The sequence below is a fragment of the Strigops habroptila genome, chromosome 13 (genome assembly GCF_004027225.2).
Source record: "Strigops habroptila isolate Jane chromosome 13, bStrHab1.2.pri, whole genome shotgun sequence".
Taxonomy (NCBI): Eukaryota; Metazoa; Chordata; class Aves; order Psittaciformes; family Psittacidae; genus Strigops; species Strigops habroptila.
In genome coordinates, this window is record NC_044289.2 from 14,045,856 (window position 1) to 14,052,069 (window position 6,214).

Below are 6,214 nucleotides of genomic sequence, written 5' to 3' on the forward strand. Positions count from 1 at the left end.
ATGATTTCTTGTGCATGTTGGGGTAGCAGGAGAGGATCTGCCTTAACGTATCCAAGCAGCCCCACTGGTTGTAGTGGGGCTACTCATGTTGAAGTTGGACACTTGCATCAATGTTGGTCTCCAACGTCTTTTGATTACGGACACTGGTGGAGGTGCATTGAGCTTCCATCTCCTGACAACAGATTTGGGTTTTTGGCTGCTCTTTACAGGCTAATTAAAAAGTCTCCTGCTGACCTCCAGAAACCCCTTTATCTCTGTGAGATAAAACAACAACTTACCTGAATTTGAACCTAAGTGAATAAAACACATAGAACTTAGATCCAAATTAAGTAGGTTTATTTTAATTAGCAGGTGGATTAACAAGGCACCATTGGACGAGGGAGCTCAGAGGCTGCCAAAATGCAGTGCCACCAGTGATATGCAGTGTGCCACCAGTGACCCTTGCGTACCACCACACAGTGGCACTTGGCTTGGCATGGCCACAGCAGCCACCAGCATCTCCTAAACACAGTGTGAAGTCCTGGCCATCCACATTCCTGAATGAGTGCTGCATCTACCCTGAGAGTTCAAATGATGCTCCAGAGACTGAACATCCTTGTCCTCAGCCCTTGCTTGAATCAGGAACTTCTTCCCATTCAAATTTGTTGTGCTGACGGGGTTGCATGGATCCAACTGCACCGTTAACGGGAGATTAACCTTGCTATCACTTGCTCTTGGCTGTTAAGGGAACCTTTTATCACTTGTTTCTGGCTGATTACATCCGAATTCCTTGCAGAAGTCGCAGGTTTACTTCAGAAGAAACCAAGAAACAAGGTTCGCAAGCTTGAGACAAAGCACCAGTGTCTCGCCACAGCTCGTTATTTCTCATATCTGCAGCCTCCTGGCTCTGACAGATGAAGATGAGCAATAGAGGCTAAAAGTATTAGCTGGGGACATGTCTCTTCACAGCCCAAACCCTGTAATTGTCAGAGCTGCTGGAAGCTATTGATGGTCCTAGAGCCCACGATACACACGGGGTGCATCATTCCACTCAGCTCATTTACCTTCTCCTCCTTTCCATTGAATAACGTCACCTGGGTCACGGTGCCTTTACAGAGGTCTGATCAAGTGCAGCAGTGCCACAACACTCCAACCTTATCAACACCACCTCCAAAAGGCAAAGCGTGTCCATTGCACTGCTTTATGGCCTTAGAGCTAATCAGCACCCGCTCCCCTCCTCCAGGGCAGGCAGCAGCCTCCCAAGGTGGCCCGTCACATCCTATTTCTCTAACATGAATTAGAGGCAAAACCCTTTGCCACCCGCTGCCGTGTGACTGATGGCAGCTTTCCACCGTGCACAGCTGTAATCCACAGGGGACACGTTCAGAACAATCACTTGGAACATCTTCACCGAAGAGGTGGCTGAGCTGTGGATGCTTTAAAACATGTATGGGTGCAAATGGATCAGGATAAAGCATCTTCCTGGGTGGCAGGAGGAAAGGGCAGTAGCTTCTGCCCCGTCTCCTCAAAAGAGCGATGCTGGATGCAGTGACAGGACCTTACTGCTGGTGAGCAGAGGTTGCCATTGCTCACCATGGGCAGCCAGGCCTGGCTATAAGAACTGGGCTCTCTGATAATTCCATGTGTCTCACTGAAGACTTTTTACATAGGAAAGGATTACCAAACCAGATAAAGAGAGATATAAGGAAAAAAGGGCAAGGCTTTTGACCTTCTAATTTTAAACTTGTCATTGTTTAAACCTACCCTGAGCTAATAACTAGGGAGTTGTGACAGAGCTCAGCTGCTCTGCGACCGAAGCCAGCTAAAGCCAAGACCACCAAAGCAGTAGACCTAAGAGAGGTGCCAATAGCACAGACATGTCCTTCTTCCCTCCAGAGGGACCAGAGAGGCAGAGGAGCCCAAACTGAGCTGGAACACCCTCAGCAAGCGATGTCCAAAGCAACCAAGCTCTGCTCTTCCCCTCCTTTTGCAGCCTGGTGAATACATCGCAGAGAACAGCCCTGTGAGAGCAAAGCAGAGTGGCTTAAAAATTGTTCTCATCACCACACAAGAAAAGAAGCAATCTCAATGACTTCTGTGCTTTGAAATGGTTCCCCACAGCCCAGGGCAACCTGTAAAATTTATCAGAACTGGTGTGTGAAATGTGTCATTTTCTCTCTGATCCCTGTGAAGCTTTGGGATGCTGCAGGGAGGCAGCTCCTAATCAGGCTTTTCTCCGTCACCATCATCTACATTCCACATTTGTAATTCCCTAATATTAACTTGCTGAGCCGCACAATACATTCTCAGCGCTCTCTGATGAGCTTGTGGAGGATGGCAGAGGTGGAACGCAGATTCACCGAGCTCTCTGCTGTGTCAGGGTAACAGCAAGGTGAACAATTTGTCCACATCTCTGATACAGCGACCTTGTTTGTATGATCAAGGGCTTGTACGAAGGGAACATGACTGATATTGGTCCTCCCTCTGCATCAAACACGTAGGCACTCATTTACCGCGGAGGCAAGGTTCAAATTCACTCTTCTACAGCTTTGCTAAGATGCCTTGACAATTCTGCCATAACATCCCATGAGCAGCTTTTCAAATTACTCCTTTTCTGCTTTTCTGTGACTATAAAGGAAAAGCATTGAGATAGAAACACCCTGGAAGGCACCAGCACTTTTGTTAGTCTGAGGAGGGTTCCTTGTGCCATGGACCAGCACCTCCCTTGAGCAACAGCACCAAAGAGCCTCCCTCTTCCTCTGTCTGTCTTATTTACAACCTGGAGACACAGAACATGAAACTACTGAACTACTTTGGGAAGAGCTGCTCAAATCAGGGGCATAGCAGCTCTGGGGATTGCATGTCAGTGTTCCTGGGCAAACAGGAGGTGCTTTCATAGGCACATCCTGGGATGGAAAGGAGGAAGAGCCTGAAGGGTTAACGCAGCAGGACAAGCAGGCTGTCACAGCTGACATCCCAGCATCTCAGCCCATGCAATCCGAGTAGCTGGCATGACTGCAGCCACATTTCCAGCTGCAATTTCACTAGGCAGTGTGACCATGGAGTAATTCCAGGCAGCTGCCAAGGTCCCTGGGTATTGATACCAAGTGATTATTCAAGGTTTCCATGCAACTGTTGCATTTCTCAAATGATATGACCAAAAAAAGGGCCTAGACAGTGAGGGCAGTCTCCAGTTCAGTGGCTCACAGTGCTCTGGGTTGGACAAGCTGCTTCCCTACTTGCTTAGGAACCATATTTTCCTCTCAAATGACTGTGAACTTCCCCAAGCCAGTTTAACAAGTCTCATGTGATGTGATGGAGAAGGAATCAATAACAAGTTTCTTTTAGAGTGTCTTCTGAAGGACACCTACAGCAGCGTGTGCACCAGTGTATGGTGTCAGGAGCTGGCGTATACAAGGACAGCTCCGAGGCAGGTATGAAACGTGCAGTTAGAAGCTGCTCAACACCATGCACACACAAACCAGAGCTGCTTTTCTGCCACGTTTTCAGTGACACCCTTTTCAATCCCAGCCAGTGAGGGCTAGTATGCATTAAGAAGTCAGCAGTGTCACCAGGCTGCAGGAGCGTTTGTTACACACATTTATTACAGAAAGACTTAATTGCCTTGGAAGTAAGCCACTTGAACCAGGCTCCCAAAGTTCATTCTGAATATCCACAGGGTACATAGAGGCAGCTGGCAGCATCTCCAGGCTTTTTCACCCTGCCCAGACCATGCAGATGGCCACTTCTGACAGCTTTGATTGACAATGATACGAGCTGTGATGTGCCACACACGTGTGTGACATTAACACAGAATTAAAGCTGTGCATAGTAACTGCTGCTTGTTAAATAAAAGCTTTTTGCTTTTCTATTTGCTCTTTTAATATCAGAGGTAAAGCTTCCTGCTGTCTCATATAAAAACTTCCCACATTTTATCTCATTTCTGAAACAAAAGGAATGTTTCAGGTAGAAGGCTTGATGGGAGTCTCTAAATACAAGCATCTGCTTAAGCTTTTCTAGCTATGAAGTGGAGAATCATAACAAAAGGATGTCTTCATAACCTGATTGATAGTAGAAGCACACATCAAAGTGCACTCCCAGCTGCACAGAGGAGCAGGGAGCTCAAATCAGAAGTGATTTTCCTATAAATATGCAGTGGAAGGACAGAGGTTGATTACTGTCCTGATCCTGTCTGTGTTTTGAAGGGCTGGATGAGAAATTCAGTGCCAGTGAATCCATAGCATAGGCAGGACTCCTTGTTGTAGCTAAACTCCCTCCTAACCTCTAGTTTCTCTTGCCTGAACACCAGTAGGGCTGTGTGTCTCACCGGTAATTACTGGTGCTGGTAATTTGATGTAGTTTCAGGTTTGGCCAGTGCCAAGTTAACTGCAGACATGCATCAGAAAAGCCTTTATACATGGGTTTCTCAGCTGAAAAGGAAGGAAAAAGTAATGTTCCCTTGTGCAACAAGAGGGATAGGATTATTTTATTAAGTGCATGTGGCATTTCTATAACCTCATGGCAATATTCATTGCAGCTGGGTAAGGCTTCTGTGCTGTGGCTGCCAACTGCAATGAATTTCAATAGACTTGGATCCTGTATTTAATAAAAATAAATCTTATTTATTCAGCATAATAAAAAATAAACATTTAGTAACAACTGATGTTTCATCCCACGGCAGGAAATATTTCACGTATTATTTTCCTAATAATCTTTTTATGTGACATAACATTGGTACGAACGAGCTTCTCCCAAGATTTACAAGAATAAGACCCCCCCTGTAGTCACTCTGAGTTCTCAATCCCATGAAGTTGAAAATGAGATGGAGTCTTTGGTGGCTTGGGTGACAACCTGCTTACACAGGTGCTGCAACACACAGAGATGCCACAAACCCCTCCAAGCAAAGGGTGTTATCACATTCCCATCAATTAATAAGACCACTCATGGAGCTAAAAGGGCTGAGTTGGGGGGTTTGTTATTATTCGCACAGTTATAGTTGCATTCATCATATGTAATGACAACGCCGAACTTGAACGGTGACATTTATCACGCAAACAGGTCTATTCCTTGCTCCCCACTCTTCAGATTTATTAAGTAGATTTATCTAACAAGAATATTTACGTTTCTTTTTGTTCCCCCTCAATTTGAGCGCTGTGACATCCTGCACATTACTCTGATGTAGTGGCAAATCTCAGCTGTGTTGGGAGGGAAGAAGGCAATAAAAACCTACAGCTCCTCAGTCCATGACAAGTGCTGCTAGAACTGAGTAATATATTCAGCCCACATAGGTATCAATAAACAAGTCAAAACAGGGGGTTGTTGTTTCTCTTTCTCCTCTACTATTTGAAGCTCACGCTGGCAGCTATCCTAGAAGAGAGGTTTTCAGGTATTTTTGTGCAATTTAAACTTCATTTATTAGAATATTATTAATAGATTAGAAAGGGTTTGGAAAATGTGTAAAAGAGTTACAAGTGCAAAAGAATGTTCTTTGGTTTAAATCGTGTTCCAGAAACTTTTGGGTTTTTTTTTACCTAAGAAGTTTCAAAGCCATCATTCCAAATCATTAACTTACAAGCAAAACCTCACACTAGGCAGGTTGTCTTAATAGGCTTCCACTTGCTATTAGTCTTTTTCACTGCAATTACAATGCACATACTCATTAAATCTTTGCAGAATTGGGCTCTAGTTGTTTTCTGACCTCTAAAACTGGACCACCCTTTCCATGTTTGAGCATTATCCTTCCATAGCCAAGTAGAATTCTTTCTATCTGAAAAATCTCAACATGGAAAACAGCTCAAAGAGACTGTGCCTGCCTTATGCTTTATTATTTTAGCCTTATCTTCACATTTCATATGTGCTTGAGAGTGGGCATAACAATACCAACAATGGCAATTGTGCTAAAAATATCTGTAATTTAGTTTCAAGCTAGAATCAATTCATAACTAGAGAAAGGCAAGAAATAGGGAATAGGATGGTTGGTCAATGCTTCTTATTGGCATTATCTGTGCCAAATAAACATTTGTCACACATTGCAGAGATGGGAAGAGAGCTATGCACCTATCCCAAATTCCGGGAATGGAGCAAACTGGACTTGCCAGGGAATGGCATGTATTCATGTGCTTGCTAAGAAAGGCAAATGTTTGTGGCTTCACTTCATTCCGATTGAAAACCGGATTGTCCCACCCTGCAACCTCCAATCATGTAGGTTTTTGCTGCTGTTTGTACATCATGGGTT